The sequence below is a fragment of the Hypanus sabinus genome, chromosome 7 (genome assembly GCF_030144855.1).
Source record: "Hypanus sabinus isolate sHypSab1 chromosome 7, sHypSab1.hap1, whole genome shotgun sequence".
NCBI lineage: Eukaryota > Metazoa > Chordata > Chondrichthyes > Myliobatiformes > Dasyatidae > Hypanus > Hypanus sabinus.
The window spans coordinates 58,221,331-58,240,158 of record NC_082712.1 but is presented as its reverse complement, the minus strand read 5'-3'; the positions used below and the strand labels follow the sequence as shown (position 1 = coordinate 58,240,158).

General features: G+C 45.4%; 1 protein-coding gene across 1 annotated transcript in view; it reads right to left on the bottom strand.

Moving 5' to 3' along the window:
- pgm5 (phosphoglucomutase 5) overlaps positions 1 to 18,828 on the bottom strand; it is a 274,198-nt gene that overhangs the window by 236,498 nt on the left and 18,872 nt on the right. The gene's annotated exons all lie outside the window — the stretch shown is intronic.

Sequence of the window (18,828 nt, the reverse complement as noted above, 5' to 3'; positions counted from 1 at the left end):
CTCTCACTCTCTCTCCTTTCTCTCCCTCTCTCCCCCTCGCTCTTTATCTCTCTCTCTCTCTCTCTCTCTCTCTCTCTCTTTTAACACATTCCTTAAAAATAATCTCCTTGACAGAGCATTGGGCACCCTATTTTAATATTATTGTCACTAAGTGTCCAGTTTTCACAGATGATTGCTGAAGTGGAGCACCATAGCACATTTTTGCTGAGTTAAAGGTGTACTAGTTCTTAGTTCAGATGTCCTTAATTTTAGGTGATTCCTTGTAAAAACCACAAAAACACCTCTCTGTCATTTTAGAAACTTGAAAAACGCAGTCTCAGCAGGTAGGAGAAAAAGATAAGTTATTGATATGGGTTTGTAAATTCTATATAACTTTAATAAAGTCTATAACTTGCTTGTTATAGTCTTCCCAAAGGGAATACAGAAGCATTACAACTAAACAACAACACACACAAAATGCTGGTGGAACACAGCAGGCCAGGCAGCATGTATAGGGAGAAGCGCTGTCGATATTTTGGGCCGAGACGCTTCATCAGGACTAACTGAAAGGAAAGATAGTAAGAGATTTGAAAGTAGTGGGGGGAGGGGGAAATGCGAAATGATAGAAGACCAGAGGGGGTGGGATGAAGCTAAGAGCTGCAAAGGTGATTGGTGAAAGTGATACAGAGCTGGAGAAGGGAAAGGATCATGGGACGGGAGGCCTCAGGAGAAAGAAAGTGGGGCACCAGAGGGAGATGGAAAACAGGCAAACAACTAAATATGTCAGGGATAGGGTAAGAAGGGGAGGAGGGGCATTAACGGAAGTTAGAGAAGTCAATGTTCATGCCATCATGCTACCCAGCCAGTATATAAGGTGTTGTTCCTCCAACCTGAGTTTGGATTCAATTTGACAATAGAGGAGGCCATAGATAGACATTTTAGAATGGGAATGGGACGTGGAATTAAAATGTGTGGCCATTGGGAGATCCTGCTTTTTCTGGTGGACCAAGCACAGGTGTTCAGTGAAAAGGTCTCCCAGTCTGCATCGGGTCTCACTGATATATAAAAGCCCACACCAGGAGCACCGGACGCAGTATACCACACCAGCCTCACCTGGAAGGACTGTCTGGGGCCCTGAATGGTGGTGAGGGAGGAAGTGTAGGGGCAGGTGTAGCACTTGTTCCGTTTACAAGGATAAGTGCCAGGAGGGAGATAGGTGGGAAGGGATGGGGGGGGGGGGGAGACAAGTGGACAAGGGAGTCACGTAGGGAGCGATCCCAGTGAAAAGCAGAAAGTGGGGAGGGGGGGAGAGAAAAATGTGTTTGGTAGTGGGATCCCAATGGAGGTGGCGGAAGTTACGGAGAATTATACGTTGGACCTGGAGGCTGGTGGGGTGGTAGGTAAGGACAAGGGGAACCCTATCCCATGTGGGCTGGCGGGTGGATGGGGTGAGGGCAGATGTGCGGGAAATGGGAGAGATGCGTTTGAGAGCAGAGTTGATGGTGGACGAAGGGAAGCTCCTTTGTTTAAAAAAGGAAGACATCTCCTTCGTCCTGGAATGAAAAGCCTCATCCTGAGAGCAGATGTGGCAGAGACGGAGGAATTGTGAGAAGTGGATAGCCTTTTTGCAAGAGACAGGGTGGGAAGAGGAATAGTCCAGGTAGCTGTGAGAGTCTGTAGGCTTATAGATATCAGTAGATAGGCCATCTCCAGAGATAGAGACAGAAAGATCAAGAAAGGGGAGGGGGGTGTCAGAAATGGACCAGGTAAATTTGAGGGCAGGGTGAAAGTTGGAGGCAAAGTTAATGAAGTCGACGAGCTCAGCATGTGTGCAGGAGGCAGCGCCAATGCAGTCGTCGATGTAGCGAAAGAAAAGAGGGGGATGGATACCGGTATAGACTTGGAACATGGACTGTTCCACAAAGCCAACAAAAAGGCAGGCATAACTGGGACCCATACGGCTGCCCATGGCTACACCCTTGGTTTGGAGGAAGTGGGAGGAGCCAAAGAAGAAATTATTGAGAGTAAGAACTAATTCCATTAGACGGAGGAGAGTGGTGGTAGTGGGGAATTGGTTGGGTCTGGAATCCAAAAAAAAAACGAAGAGCTTCGAGACCATCTCGGTGGGGGATGGAAGTATATAGGGACTGGAAGTCCATGGTGAAAATAAGACAGAGGGGGCCAGGGAACTTAAAATCATTGAAAAAATTCAAAGCATGAGAAGTCAGTCCTTCCAGGTGAGGCGACACTTCACCTGTGAGTCAGCTGGTGTGGTATACTGCGTCCGGTGCTCCCAGTGTGGACTTTTATATATTTGTGAGACCCGACGCAGACTGGGAGACCGTTTCGCTGAACACCTACTCTTGGTCTGCCAGAAAAAGCAGGATCTCCCAGTGGCCACACATTTTAATTCCACGTCCCATTCCCATTCTGATATGTCTATCCATGGCCTCCTCTATTGTCAAAATGAATCCAAACTCAGGTTGGAGGAACAACACCTTATATACCGGCTGGGTAGCCTCCAACCTGATGGCATGAACATTGACTTCTCTAACTTCCATTAATGCCCCTCTCCCCTTCTTTCCCCATCCCTGACATATTTAGTTGTTTGCCTGTTTTCCATCTCCCTCTGGTGCTCCCCCCCTTTCTTTCTCCTGAGGCCTCCCATCCCATGATCCTTTCCCTTCTCCAGCTCTGTATCACTTTCGCCAATCACCTTTCCAGCTCTTAGCTTCACCCCAGCCCCTCCGGTCTTCTCCTATCATTTCACATTTCCCCCTCCCCCACTACTTTCAAATCTCTTACTATCTTTCCTTTCGGTTAGGCCTGACAAAGGGTCTCGGCCCGAAACGTCGACAGCGCTTCTCCCTATAGATGCTGCCTGGCCTGCTGCATTCCACCAGCATTTTGTATGTGTAGTTGTTTGAATTTCCAGCATCTGCAGATTTCCTTGTGTTTGCGCATTCCTACTAAACTCCACTCTGCAGCTAAATGGGACTTCTGTAAGATTGAGGTTTTGTGAATAAAAGGACTGTCTATCAGCAAAGGTCATGAGGGAATTTTACTGGGATTATTATGCATTCTTACAATTTGAATGTCCTATCAATCATATACATGTGTATATTTAATTATGGATCAACACTATCCTTGGTTATTTCATTCCTTGGAGGGGAATTCTTGTTGAAGGCAATGGATTAAATTATGCCATAAACTTGCTTGTCTTGTGCAATTTCCAAAGATCAAGTTATCTGTAGGAGGGTTGAAAATAGAAGGCAAATCTGATACTTGGATTTAAGCTTATCTTAGGAAGGCCATTCAGCTCATCATGTACATGTCGGTTCTTTGAAAGCTCTCCAGTCAAGTCCACTTCACCAGCTCTACGCATTCCACTTACTTAGTCTGGTACCTTTCTTAAGTGATGAACTAATTACGGTGGTTAAATTATTTGACAAATCAGACAGAGGGAACTAACATTCTCTAATGGAAGAATCAAGAACAAGGCACTTAATCAGAATCAGAATCAGGTTTAGTATCACTGGCATATTTTGTAAAATTTCTTGTTTCACTACCATAGCACACTGAAATACATAATAGTAACAACAATAAATTACAATAAGAAGTATATGTATAACAGAGAGGAAAAGTACTGAGGTAGTGTAATGGGTTCACTGTCCATTCAAAAATTTGATGGTGGAGGGAAAGAAGCAATTTCTGAAATGTGTCTCCAGGCTGATGTAGCTCCTCTTTAATGGTAGCAATGAGAAGAGGGCATGTCCTGGGTTATGGGTGTCCTTATCGATGGATGCTGCCTTTTTGAAGCATTACTTTTGAAGGTGTCCTGGATGCTGGAAAGGCTAGTGCCCATGATGGAACTGTAGAGTTTACAACTTTCTGCATCTTTTTCTGAACTGTTTAGTGGCCCTTCATATCAGATGGTGATGCCACCAGTTAGAATGCTCTCCACAGTCCATCTGTAGAAATTTGTGACTGCCTTTAGTGACTTGCCAATTGTCGTCAAACTCCTAATGAAACTATAGCCACTGACGTGCCTTCTTTGTAACTGCCTCAATATGATGGGCCCAGGGTAAGAAGTATTTCAAACCTTAACATGGCGGGCAGGTTTTTGGAACTGAATGTATAGAGAACATGTGGAGATATTTTTGCAAGAACTCCACACTTGTGACCACAGATGACCTTTATTCCCCACGGAAGAAGCTACTTGGTTTTCTTTGCTCTCAGAAAGAGCTAAGCAATCAGTCTCAGTCCCTCACTAATTTTACAATTTTTCTTTTAGATTATCAATCAAATTCCCTTCTTTGAGTTCCTATTGAAAGACGCCACTCAGTCTTAGTACTAAACAATTAATCACACTCCCTCATTCATTTCACAATCTTTCCTTTTGAAATATCTATCTGATTCCCTTCTTAAAGCTCTGATTGAAGATGGTTCTACAAACCTTTCAGGCATGGCATTTCAGATCACAAGTCACTGCTTAAAATATCCTTACACTTCCCTGCAAAGAATTTGGACAATTATCTATTAGGGGTGACTGCTAATTTTCTGAATCCTCCATCTAACTTCCATTACAATTTTAAGTTTTGCAGAAATAAACTTAATTGGTCAGAGAACAGAAGTCTGAAAGGATTATAAAATTCGAGACATAAAATCAACATGCCAAGACGCAAAGATAGTGGTTCAGAATTGCAATGCACAGTAACGAACACGCTGAAACTGGACTGTACGTTATAAAAGAATAATGACTCAATGTAAGGGTTGTCGAAAGGAATTAATAAAAATAGTTAAACTGGCATTTGCTACTGTTTAACTGAAGGTTGTAGGAATTACCACAGACAAAGATGATCAAATCCTTTTGCAATATAATAGCCACTGTTCTGTTCTGACCTTGAGAAATGCCATCTGTGGAATGCAACTGCTGAGAGTTGATTAATCCTTGATCTAATGTTAGAATAATACACTGTCTTTCAGCTCAGTGCCTCAGAAGGTCTTGCTGAACATCCAGTACTGGGAAATCTGAACTTCCATTGTCTAGCTAAGTTGCGATTTTAACTCTTAGATTGACTGCTCTCCTGGAGAAATCCCCATCTTCCCCATTCTAGATTTTTTTAAAAAATTACTAATGTCCATACCAGCTTCAATGGAAGGAACAAAATTCAAGATGCAAATTGGCTACTTTAAGTTGTCACAGCTGTGTGGGTGTGTAATAGAGTCTGGGGGAGGACTGATGGCATAAAGGCCTAAACACGAGAAAGTCTGCGGATGCTGGAAATCCAAAAATGTTGGAGGAACTCAGCTGTCAGGTAGCATCTGTGGAATGAACAGATAGTCAACATTTCAGGCCGAGACCCTTCTTCAGGACTGAGAAGGGAGGGAGAAGATGCCAGAATTAAAAGGTGGGGGGAGGGGAAGGAAGCTAGCTGGAAGGTGATTGGTAAAGCCAGGTGGGGATGAAAGGTCAAAGGCTGGTAAAGAAGGAACCTGATAGGAGAGGAAAATGGACCATAGAAGGAGGAGGGGACCCAGGAGAAAGTAATAGGCAGGTGAGATGAAGTAAAAGGGTAGATTGGGGCATAGAGGAAGGTGGGGGGGTGGGGGGTGGATGGGGAATTTGTTTACCAGAAGGAGAAATCAATACTCATGCTATCAGGTTGGAGGGTAGCCAGGTGGAATATGAAGTGTTGCTCCTCCACCCTGAGGGTGGCGTCATCTTGGCCCAAGAGGAGCCCATGAAAAATTTGTTTACAAGAAGGATGAATCGATATTCAAGCCATCAGGTTAGAGGTTACCCAGGTGGAATATCCACCCTGCGGAGCAATAAAAGTATTACAGGAAAAGTGGCTGACTGGCAGGTGGCAAAGAGTGGGAATAAAGTGGGCCTTTTCTGGTTGGCTATCAGTAACTGTGAGGGGTCGATTTTGGGACCGCTACTTTTGACGTTATATGTCAATGATGTGGATGATGGAATTGATTGCTTTTTGGCCAAGTTTGCCGAAAATACAAAGATAGTTGGAGGGGCAAGTAGAGTTAAGGAAGCAGCATGTCTGCAGAAGGAGTCTGACAGATTAAGAGAATGGGCAAAGAAGTGGCAGATGAACTATAGAGTAAGGAAGTGTAAGGTAGAAAGAATAGAGGTATAAACTATTTTCTAAATAGGGAGAAAATTCAGAAATCAGAGGACCTAAGGGACTTAGGAGTCCTTGTGCAGAATTCCCTAAAGTTTAACTTGCAGGGTGAGTCTGTGGTAAGGAAGGCAAATGCAATGTTAGCATTCATTTTGAGAAGACTGGAATATAAAAGCAAGGATGTACTGCTGAGGCTTTATAAGGCATTGGTCAGATTACCTTTGGTGTATTGTGAGCAGCTTTGGGCCCTTTATCTGAGAAAAGATATGCTGACTTTGGAGAAGTCCGTAGGACATTCAGGAGAATGAACCTGGAAATGAAAGGGTTAACATAAAAGGAGTGTTTAACAACATCAGTGTGTACTAGCTGGACTTTAGAAGAATGAGGGGTGATCTAATTGAAACCTATTGAATATTGAAAGATAGAGTGAATGTGGAGAGGATTTTCCCTATTGAAGTGGAGTCTTGGACCAGATGGCACAGCCTCAGAACAGAAGGAAGACCCTTTAGCACAGAGATGAGGAGAAATTCTTTTAGCAGCAATGGTGCTGCTAAATGATGCTGGTGAGTCTATGAAATTCATTGTCACAGACTTCTGTGGAGGAAAAGTCACTGGATTTAAAGTGGAGGTTGATAGTTCCTTGATTATTAAAGGTGTCAAAGGTTACAGGGAGAAGGCGGGAGAATGGCGTTGAAAGGGAAAGTAAATCAGCCATGATGGAAAGTTGGATCAGACTCAATTCTGCTCCTAGATCATATGTCTTATTAATGTAAAAAAGCAGGTGATCGATGGTTGGCTCAGATTTTGTGCACTGATGCTGTATGTCTCTATGACTTTATGATCCTAATTCTTGTCGACGAAAAGAGCAACACAGCATGTATGTACAGATATAAAATAATATGCCGTTTGCAATAGCAAAAGATTTTGGGTTGTTTTCCAACATGGAGTTAATCAAATCTTGTTGCCTTTTGAGAACTGTACATAGGATAGTACTTACCCCATACTGATAAATTGTTATGTGTGACAATCTTGCACTCGATGTCAATAAATCGAAAGAAATGATTGTGCAACTTCAGAAAAGGTAATACAAGGAGACACACACCAGTCCTTACAGAGGGATCGGAAGTGGAAAGAGTGAGCAACTTCAAGTTCCTGGGTGTCAACATCTCTGAGGATCTATCCTGGACCCAACATATTGATGCAATTACAAAGAAGGCACAACAGTGGCTATATTTCATTAGAAGTCTGAGGGATTTGGTGTGTCACCAAAGACACTTGCAAATTTCTACAGATGTGCAGTGGAGATCATTCTAACTGGCTGCATCATCGTCTGATATGGGGGTGGGGGGGGGGGTGGACACTGCACAGGATCGAAATAAGCTGCAGAAAGTTGTGAACTCCATCAGCTCCATCATGGGCACTGGCCTCCTCCTCAGCATCCAGGACATCTTCACACACACACACACACACACACACACACACACACACACACACACACACACACACACACTCACTAACACACACACACACACACACACACACACACTCACACACACACACACTCACTAACACACACACACACACACACACACACACTCACTAACACACACACACACACACACACTCACACACACACACACACTCACTAACACACACACACACACACACACACACACTCACACACACACACACACTCACACACACACACACACACACACTCACTAACACACACACACACACACTCACACACACACACACTCACTAACACACACACACACACACACACTCACTAACACACACACACACTCACACACACACACACACACACTCACTAACACACACACACACACACACTCACACACACACACTCACTCACACACACACACTCACTAACACACACACACACACACACACACACACACACACACACACACACACACACACACACACACACACACACACACACATACAAAACCCTGAGGAAAAATCTGGAGCCTGAGACCCTAAGGCAGTCCTGCATTGAGCTCAATGCTGACTGGAAACTCCTGAAACACTGCTGGTACCAAACTGTATCGGTCTGGGTTCATCAGATGCAAGGAGAAGGGGAGTTTGCTCTCCATATCATACTGCCCAGGCTTGGATATTGCCCATGAAGCAATATCCATGGTTAACTCTGGTGGACAGAGGCCTCAACTCATATATATAAACAAAAAATATATTTATGTACATACATACACACACATTTATATATATATACTCTAATTCACAGTACTATTATTATTATGCTTTGCAATGTACTGCTGCCAAATAACAACATATTTCATGACATATGCCAGTGATCTAGTGAAACTAAACCAGATTCTGATTCTGAAGTACTTTGTTAATATTCAGAGCTATTCACAATTATAAACAAGAGAGGAACAGAAAATGGAAACTGCAGAGAGAAACTTTTTACAATCTAGAGCGTCTGCCGTTAGAAATCGGGATTTTCACTTAAACCTGCGACTTCAAATTTCCTGGGGATATTTTATGGTTCTATAAATATCCTCAGATGGATTCTGTCAACATTTGATATACAGGTGTGGGAAAGAATTCTCTAAGGAATATTGCTTAATTCTGCCAAGTATTCAATTTCCTATAAGAGGCATTCCATACAAGACAGCTATAGTAAGAATATTCTAGAAATACCCTTGGAGAGTAAGACCATATATTTTGGATATATACCTCAAGAATGGTTGAAAAGAGATAAATATTTAATGAATATACTGTTGGTGGCTGGTAAAAAGACTCTTACTAGGAAATGGTTATCACAGGAGAGCCCAACTTTAAACACATGGATGGAAATTACAATGGACATTTACAAAATGGAGAAGATAACAGCATCTGTTAACCATAAGCTGGAACAACTTGATTCATACTGGGAAAAATGGTTTAACTACATAATGCCTCATAGGCCTGATTTTATTCTCACAAATCAATGAATCTGTTGTAAAAAAAAAGATCACTCCCTACTTGTATATAGTTCTTCCTTTTGCTTGTTTTTTCTTTCCACTCTTTTCTATAAGTGTATACCTCAGATAAATACTTTGTGGAGATTTGTGATATATACGATTATATGATGTATATGTACAATGTTTGAAATACATCTTTTGGAAATGTTTGATGAACTTCAATAAAAAATTAAGTACAAAAAAAGAATATTCTAGAAAAATCCAAAGGCCACTGGAAAATTGAATACTCCTGTGTTATCTATTCGGAGAATAATCTATGTATCATAGTTCACTTGTTCTGGATTAAGTGGCCTTCAAAATGTAGGTAGAATTACACTAAGTTCCCATCAGGCCCAGCAATAGAAATATTTGCAAGTGAATCAAAGAGGACCACTGAGAGTCAATGGGCATCCTACAGAATTGTTGCTTGGCTCCATGGATAGACCTGTTGCCATGGAAACAGTCCCTATGGTCCATCAAATCTGTGCTGATCATCAAACGTTTACTTTATACTAATCCCACTGTTACTTGCCTCATATTCTCAACAACTTCATCCAGATTCCACGATTCATCTGCACAATGGACAGTTGCAGTGGCCAGTTTCCTATCAACTTGCATGTCTTTGGGAGGTGGGAGTGATGAATTCAAGACTAACTACAGGTTGATGATCTAGACTGATGTCCAGAGTGAAATACTGAGGATGTATTAGCAGACAGTGGTAACATCTTCCAAATGAAATAAGACTCACATTTATTATGTGATTTATTTATATGCTTCTTCTTCTTCTTCTTCTTCTTCTTCTTCTTCTTCTTCTTCTTCTTCATATTAATATTATTATTACTATTATTATTATCATTGTTGTTGTAGTTGTTGCATTTTTGTTTTTTCCTCAGCTCAAGCAGGTAAAACCTGAGGTACGGGCAAAGACAAATACACTCATTTCTCAATTGCTAGGAAATTTTGGACTATTCTAGTGGTGTTTAGTATTGTGGCTTTCTGGTGATTTGCATAAATATTACTGTGTGGGCCTAACTGGTTAATGCTATTGTGTAGTGACTTAAGGATGATACCAATTATAGATATTACTATTGGGGCTATGTATATACCCTGTTCATGTTCCATAGTCTTTCAATTTCATCTCTTAATTCAGCTTATTTCTGGTGTTTTTCAAATATTGATTTCTGTGTCTTATGTGTGTTTAGAAACGCCATATCTGTTAAGTAAATTGTGCTTGCTTCTTTATCCTGTATTATTATATCCAGATGATTATTATGGATTGTCCTGTCTGTAATAGCTGATCAATAGTAAACAAACTTGTAAGACTCTGACTTTAAAATTGGAGGAGACTTATTTATTATTTTTTAAAATTTAACCTCCCCTGCTGTTCACCCATCCAAGCAGTCCTTTCCAATCTTTCCTCTTACTCTGCAACTGAAAACATATTTTATTTTCCAAATCCATAAATCTGAATTATTTCCAGCATATCTCTCTCTAACTGCTTGACAAAATAGATATTTCTACTGTTCTTCTTATTATTTATAATTTCAAACATTCACATTATTTTGCTTTGTATATGTTATGTACAGATGATTGCATGGACTACCATGCAGTTGTAGTCAATTCTATCTAAGAGTCAAAATAATTTTAAAATCATGTACAATATATGTATTTCCTATTTTATTTGTTATCATCTTAAGCTGGCGTGAGTCTTGACTTTCCTTCTTTTACACGCTCCTCAGCTCTCAACACTTCCAAGTGATTCATTTGTGAAAGAAGCAAGTTTGTGCAGGTGTCCATTTCTTGGTAAAACTCTGATGAGATTTTAATGCTCCTTATGGACTATGTATATTTAAAAAACTCAGATGAGTGTCAGACATATTTAACTGGCGCTGCATGCTTTTGGCCAAATTAGATTGCATGCTTAATATTCATAGGCATGATTGGGGTTGAGGTCCATCTGTTCCCTAAATTATCACAGAACCAAATGAACTGGTTATTGTCACGTTGCTATTTGAGGGAGTTTGCAATGTCAAATTGGCTGCCAAGTTTCCTACAGCAACTGAACTTTAAAAGGTATTTCATAGACAGGGAAGCAATTTGAAATGCAAGTAATGTATCTATATCTTTGATTTTTCTGGAGCTTTAACTCAGATCTACTGACTTAATATTAAACATTAACATGCGTTGTCTGACCTTGTACAATCTCTGACTTTTCCAACCCAAACCAGTTCCAACATCTAAAAGGCACAAGTTAGGATTGTGATGGAATGCTCTTTATTTGCAGGATGAAGACAGTTCCAGCCATCCTCAGGAAATTCAACACCATCCTTCACTCCAAACACTCAACCCCCTCTTCCACTCATTTGCGGTGTGTACCATTGACAAGGTGAACTGCAGCTACTCTCTCTGGGACTGGATCAGCAGTGACTAGAATGAGGGTGTAGCGGTGTGCTACAAACAGCGCTAAAATTACGACACGGAGTCGGTAACTGCAGTCGAAGGAAAAACTTTATTCGAAAACTTCAGCCTCACTTTTAAGCCTCTGTCAACCGGCCCCCCATGGCGAAGAGGCTCCAAAGCTCTGTGCTCGCAAACCCCCGTAGGCTATCTAATTGTGAGTCGGTTCGCATACGCTAGGAAATGAGCCGCCACATAACCCCCCCCCAGAACCGGCGATACACCCCCCAATGTCCACAGCCTGGGCCAGAACCTGCTTGGGAGGTCGGCCTCTGCGCCGAGGCGCCGGAAACTCGGCCGGTTGCGCCAGGTCCACATGGGCCGGCTTGAGGCGGTCCACCGTGAAAACCTCCTCCTTCCCCCCAACGTCCAGCACGAACGTGGACCCGTTGTTCCGGAGCACCGTAAACGGCCCCTCGTATGGCCGCTGCAGCGGTGGCCGATGCCCGCCGTTTCGTACAAACACAAACTTACAGTTCCGTAGGTCTTTGAGTACGCAGGTCGGGTGCCGCCCATGCTGTGAAGTGGGTATGGGGGCCAGGTTACCGAGCTTCTCGCGAAGTCTGCCCAGGACTGCAGCGGGTTCTTCCTCTTGCCCCCTCGGGGCTGGTAGGAACTCCCCGGGGACGGCCAGGGGCGCGCCGTATACCAACTCGGCCGACGAGGCGTGCAGGTCGTCCTTGGGCGCTGTGCGGATGCCGAGAAGGACCCAGGGAAGCTCGTCCGCCCAGTTGGCTCCTCGCAGGCGGGCCATGAGGGCCGACTTCAGGTGACGGTGGAAACGCTCCACTAGCCCGTTCGACTGTGGGTGGTAGGCAGTGGTGTGGTGCAGCTGAGTCCCCAAAAGGCTGGCCATAGCTGACCACAGGCTGGAGGTGAACTGGGCGCCTCTGTCGGAGGTAATGTGGGCTGGTACACCAAAGCGGGATATCCAGGTGGCGATCAGGGCTCGGGCGCAAGATTCGGAGGTGGTGTCGGTGAGCGGGACCGCCTCTGGCCATCTTGTGAACCGGTCCACGATAGTCAGGAGGTAACGCGCTCCGCGCGACACTGGCAGGGGGCCCACGATATCCACATGAATGTGGTCGAAACGCCGGTGGGCGGGATGGAACTGCTGCGGTGGGGCTTTGGTGTGCCGCTGAACCTTGGCCGTCTGGCAGTGCATGCACGTCCTGGCCCATTCACTGACCTGTTTGCGGAGTCCGTGCCAAACGAACCTGCTGGAAACCATCCGGACAGTTGTCCGGATGGAGGGATGCGCCAAGTTATGAATGGAGTCGAAAACACGTCGCCGCCAGGCTGCGGGGACGACCGGACGGGGCTGGTTGGTGGCGACGTCACAGAGTAGGGTCCTCTCACCTGGGCCCACGGGGAAGTCCTGGAGCTGCAAACCAGAGACTGCAGTCCTGTAACTCGGAATCTCCTCATCTACCTGCTGTGCCTCTGCCAGTGCCTCAAAGTCTACCCCTTGGGAAAGGGCATGAACGGTAGGGCGAGAGAGCGCATCCGCCACGACATTGTCCTTACCCGAGACGTGCCGGACATCCGTTGTGTATTCAGAGATGTAGGACAGGTGGCGTTGCTGGCGGGATGACCAGGGGTCGGATGCTTTCGTAAACGCAAAGGTAAGCGGTTTGTGGTCCGTGAACGCGGTGAAGGGCCGACCTTCTAGGAAGTACCTGAAATGCCGGATTGCCAGGTAGAGCGCCAACAGTTCCCGGTCAAAAGCACTGTACTTGAGCTCGGGTGGCCGCAGGTGTTTGCTGAAAAACGCCAGGGGTTGCCAGCGACCTGCGATGAGCTGCTCCAGCACCCCACCGACTGCCGTGTTTGATGCGTCCACTGTGAGGGCGGTAGGGGTGTCCATTCTGGGATGTACTAGCATTGCGGCGTCAGCCAAAGCTTCCTTCGTTTGAACGAAAGCGGCGGCGGACTCCTCGTCCCAGGTAATGTCCTTGCTCGGACCCGACATCAGGGCGAAAAGGGGGCGCATGATCCGGGCAGCTGAAGGGAGGAAGCGGCGGTAGAAATTGACCATACCTACGAATTCCTGAAGGCCTTTGACCGTGGTGGGTCGGGGGAAGTGGCGGACCGCATCTACCTTAGCGGGCAGAGGGGTTGCCCCGTCTTTAGTAATCCTGTGGCCCAGGAAGTCAATGGTATCAAGTCCGAACTGGCATTTGGCAGGGTTGATTGTAAGACCGTACTCACTCAGTCGGGCGCAGAGTTGACGGAGGTGGGACAGATGCTCCTGACGACTGCCGCTGGCTATGAGGATGTCATCCAAATAGATGAACTCGAAGTCCAGGTCCCGTCCCACCGCGTCCATTAACCGCTGGAACGTCTGTGCGGCATTCTTCAGGCCGAACGGCATGCGGAGGAACTCGAAGAGGCCAAACGGGGTGATGAGAGCCGTCTTGGGGACGTCGTCAGGATGCATCGGGATTTGATGGTACCCTCGGACAAGGTCGACCTTGGAGAAGATCCGGGCGCCGTGCAGGTTTGCCGCAAAGTCCTGAATGTGCGGCACAGGGTAGCGGTCCGGTGTGGTAGCCTCGTTCAGCCTGCGGTAGTCGCCGCACGGTCTCCAGCCCCCCGTCGCTTTGGGCACCATGTGCAGGGGGGAAGCCCAGGGGCTGTCGGACCGCCGGATGATCCCCAATTCCTCCATTCTCTGGAACTCCTCCTTCGCCAGTCGGAGCTTGTCCGGGGGAAGCCGCCGAGCACGGGCATGGAGGGGTGGTCCCTGTGTCGGGATGTGGTGCTGTACGCCGTGCCTGGGCATGGCTGCTGTGAACTGCGGTGCCAGAACCGATGGGAACTCCGCCAGGACCCTGGTGAAGTCGTTGTCGGACAGCGTGATGGAGCCGAGGTGAGGGGCTGGCAACTGGGCCGCGCCCAGGGAGAACGTCTGAAAGGTCTCGGTGTGTACCAGTCTCTTCCTGGGCAGGTCAACCAGCAGGCTGTGAGCTCGCAAAAAATCCGCACCCAGAAGCGGTTGGGCTACGGCGGCCAGTGTGAAGTCCCACGTGAACTGGCTGGGGCCGAACTGTAGCTGCACCTGACGGGTGCCATAGGTCCTTACTGTGCTGCCATTCACGGCCCTCAGGGGGGGACCCGGTGCCCTGCTGCGAGTGTCGTAACTTGTCGGAGGTAAAACGCTGACCTCAGCCCCAGTATCGACCAAAAAGCGGCGTCCCGACCTGCTATCCCACACATACAGGAGGCTATCCCGATGGCCAGCCGCCGTAGCCATCAGCGGCGGCTGGCCCTGGCGTTTCCCGGGAACTTGCAGGGCGGGCGGCAACGGCGGGCTTCTGCGCCCCACCGCTGGTGGTAGAAGCACCAGTGGTCATTGGGCCAGGGGTTGGCGGGCTCTGCGGCCGGGCCTGGACTGGTTTGCTGCCGGGAGCGTGGCTGGGTGATCTGTGCGATGGACGCCCCGCTCACCTTTTTGGCGTTCCACAGCAAGTCCGCCCGGGCTGCCACCTTCCGGGGGTCACTGAAATCCGCGGCGGACAGCAGCAGGCGTATGTCCTCGGGCAGCTGCTCCAGGAATGCCTGCTCAAACATGAGGCCTGTGTGTCCCTCGGCCAGAGACAACATCTCGTTCATTAAAGCCGATGGAGGTCTGTCGCCCAAGCCATCCAGGTGCAGTAAACGGGCAGCCCGCTCGCGCCGTGAGAGTCCGAAAGTCCTGAGGAGCAGGGCTTTGAATTCCGTGTACTTGCCGTCTGCCGGGGGCGACTGTACGAACTCCGCGACCTGGGCAGCTGTGTCCTGGTCGAGGGAGCCCACCACGTAGTAGTAGCGGGTGTCTTCTGAGGTGATCCGGCGAACGTGGAATTGGGCTTCGGCTTGCTGGAACCATAGGTCCGGGCGCTGTGTCCAGAAACCCGGCAGTTTCAACGAAACCGCATGAACAGAGGCGGCGTCGGTCATTTCTGGTCCAAAAATCGTTTGGACCGTCGGGGTCACCAATTGTAGCGGTGTGCTACAAACAGCGCTAAAATTACGACACGGAGTCGGTAACTGCAGTCGAAGGAAAAACTTTATTCGAAAACTTCAGCCTCACTTTTAAGCCTCTGTCAACCGGCCCCCCATGGCGAAGAGGCTCCAAAGCTCTGTGCTCGCAAACCCCCGTAGGCTATCTAATTGTGAGTCGGTTCGCATACGCTAGGAAATGAGCCGCCACAAGGGTTCCAGAGCCATCACATCATTTTTTGTAAGTTCTCCTCCTTGCTACACACTGGTCTAACTTGAAAACATACAGCCACTTCTTCACTGTCACCATGTTTAATTCCTGAACTCAGTACACTCTAAGTGTATTTTATCACACAAACTGCAGTGGTTCGAGGATGCAGCTTCTAAATGACAGTAAAAGATATGCAACAAAAGGGGATTAGTCAGCAATACCCACAGCCCATAAATGAATGAAAATATATAAAAAGACAATCAACGCCGTTCTTTAGCTTGCTGGATTCACTAGACGCTTGCTAGCATTGGAATTTGATTCAATACCACCATCAACTTGGCTTAAGCAATTAACTGTCAAACAAGGAGGAGACCCAGGAGAGGGCAGATGTTGGAGTGTGGAGCAGAAAGCAAATAGCTGGAGGAATTCAGCAGACTGAGCAGGATGCGTGTGAGAGTATGGGTGGGGGGGGGGGGGTTCGGCGGGGAAGAATTGTTGACGTTTTGAGTCAAGAGTCTGCATCAGGATTGAGAGTGGAGAGGGAGGTTAGCAAATATAATGAGGAGAGCAGTGTTAAGTTTTGTAATTCCAAGACGTAAAATGAAACGAAAGAAAAACCACGGAGCTGGGGGTAACTCTTGTACATAGTCCGTTTTACTTGGAAATAGGTGAGGCGTGCACTTAAGATGCGGTGGCATAATGACATATGCCATTCACGTACTTCATATATATAGCTTGTAATAAATTATTTAAAAAAGAAAGAATGCTTAATAAAATAGTATTTTTGCAATATTATTCAAATATTACAGAAATACTAAATACAAATCACTCTTCCCTGCTTAGCTATAAACTCCAACTCAGTATAGACTGCATCTCAACTCAAATATGTAACATATAGCTCTCTAGTCATCTTAAATATATATACACACACAGTATACTATACAATACAACTACCATATATACATCCACAATATAGTAAATTTTAAATTGTCCCATTCAGGCCTAAAGATTTAATTGCTGTGGAGAATTTCTTACTCTTATGGGATAGCACTGTTTCTGACAAGGTAGGTCACTCTGCCTGGCAGGTTTAGACTTGTGGCTGTGAGACAATCTCAGGTTCTGGGACCTCCTCCATGGTGATTGAAGGAGTTGACCCTGGGACTATAGGAAGTGGTTCTGATAGCTCTGGGCACCTTTTTTCTCTAACAATTGAGCCCATCTCTTCATTTGTCCTGCTGCTGTTAGTGGAGCACCCTTTGTGGATTGAAAATGGACACTAGAGGTTGATGCTCAGTAATGAGGGTAAACTCTCCCATAGAAGTTTTATACCTCGAACCAGACTCAAAACTTCTCTGTCAATCTGTGCATAATTTTACTCTGGAGCAATAAGAGAACATGATGCAAAGTCTATGGGACATTTACTTCCATCAACATAGTAACATGACTGCACCTATATCATAAAACGTGGCATCACAGACAAGCTTCACTGGACAATGTGGATCATAATGTGTCAGTATTTCCTTTGCCTTTTGGAAAACCACTTCACACTGCTTTGTCCATTGCCATTTCTTCTCAATGAATTTAAGGGATAGAGCACAGTAGCCAGGCTTGGCGGAATCCTAAAAAGGACCACAACTATGACATGTGTTTGCTTTGCAGCATCCACCGCTGCTTGAATTTTCTTAGCACACGTGTAATCCTTGTGTGTTAACAGTGTGTCCATAGTAAGCAATGCTTGGTTTAAAGAATTCACACTTTTTTCATCATGCTCTGAGCCCATAATCTTCCAATCTTTTTAACACTGCCTTACATGCAATCTGGCTCACGGACTACTTTATATAAGGAACTGGAGTAGCTTTGTAAAATTTGGGTGTGGCATTTTCATCTAGCACTATTTTACCCTTGATATGTTTTAGGTGTCCAGTGCCACATTGAAAACCACTTTGGCATCATTCAATATTTTTCTTGACTCACATACAGTTGACTCTATTGCAGGGGATGTGGCATACAAATTGTGGATGGCTCTTCAATCAAGTTGCCGTTGTCTCAGCCAATCACAATGCTGATCCTCCTGTGTTTACCACATTCAAGCCCAACGTGGCTTGTCAGTTGTTATATTTCACTGTTACAAATGTCATTTCCGTTAGAGTTATTTTTTCTCCAGTATAACTTCTTAGTAGGATATCGGCAGGCTTCAGTACAGATTCAATTTGTGGAACGACAGAAACAGCTGAGTCAGTGTCCACTTCCATTTTAATTAATTTGCTGTTCTCTTCTGGTGTAAGCCATATTTTTGTCTCATGTTAGTTTTCACAAAGTAGATCCTAAGGCTGCTCAGTCCTGTGATACTCTCATCATTATCAGACTTTTCATCAACAACATGCAGGTTAGTAGTCCGACTGAAACTACTACTTGACTTTTAATCGTTTTCCCCTTTACATTTCCTGTGTAATCCATTTATATTTGCCTGCCTGACATGCTCATTGTATGCGCTCTACCTTGTTTCATATTCTGCAAGTTTCACCTTTAAACCTGCATTGGTCTGGTGTGTGTGGGCCTCTGCCACAATGGTAACACAGTTTGTTCATCCAGGCAGGTTTCTGATTAGTCACTTTCATTCCTGACCGTAACGCAATTGGCTGCCATTTCCATTGATACAGTGATTTCAACTGCTCTTTTAAATGTGAACTGTGCTTCAGTTAGGAGCTGTATTGAATGCTCTTTTGCAAGATTCCACAAACTAAATGATTTGTCAGTGAAGCATTAAGACCATCATTGAACTGATAATGCTCAGACAACTTCTTCAATTCAGCGACATAAACTGAAATGAATACACCTTCCTTTTGATTCTGTTTATGAAACATAATGCATTTTGCAATTGATGATGGTTTTGGTTCTAAATGTTGTAACAGTCAAACTCCAATGCTATCGGTATGCTTTTCCAACTGGTACACATTAAGACTGTCCCTATCCTTACAATGGCTATTTCAATTGTTTCAAAATACATACTGTTCAATTCTTTCAGTATACAATATCCAGTTATCTTTTGTGCAATCAAACACACCAA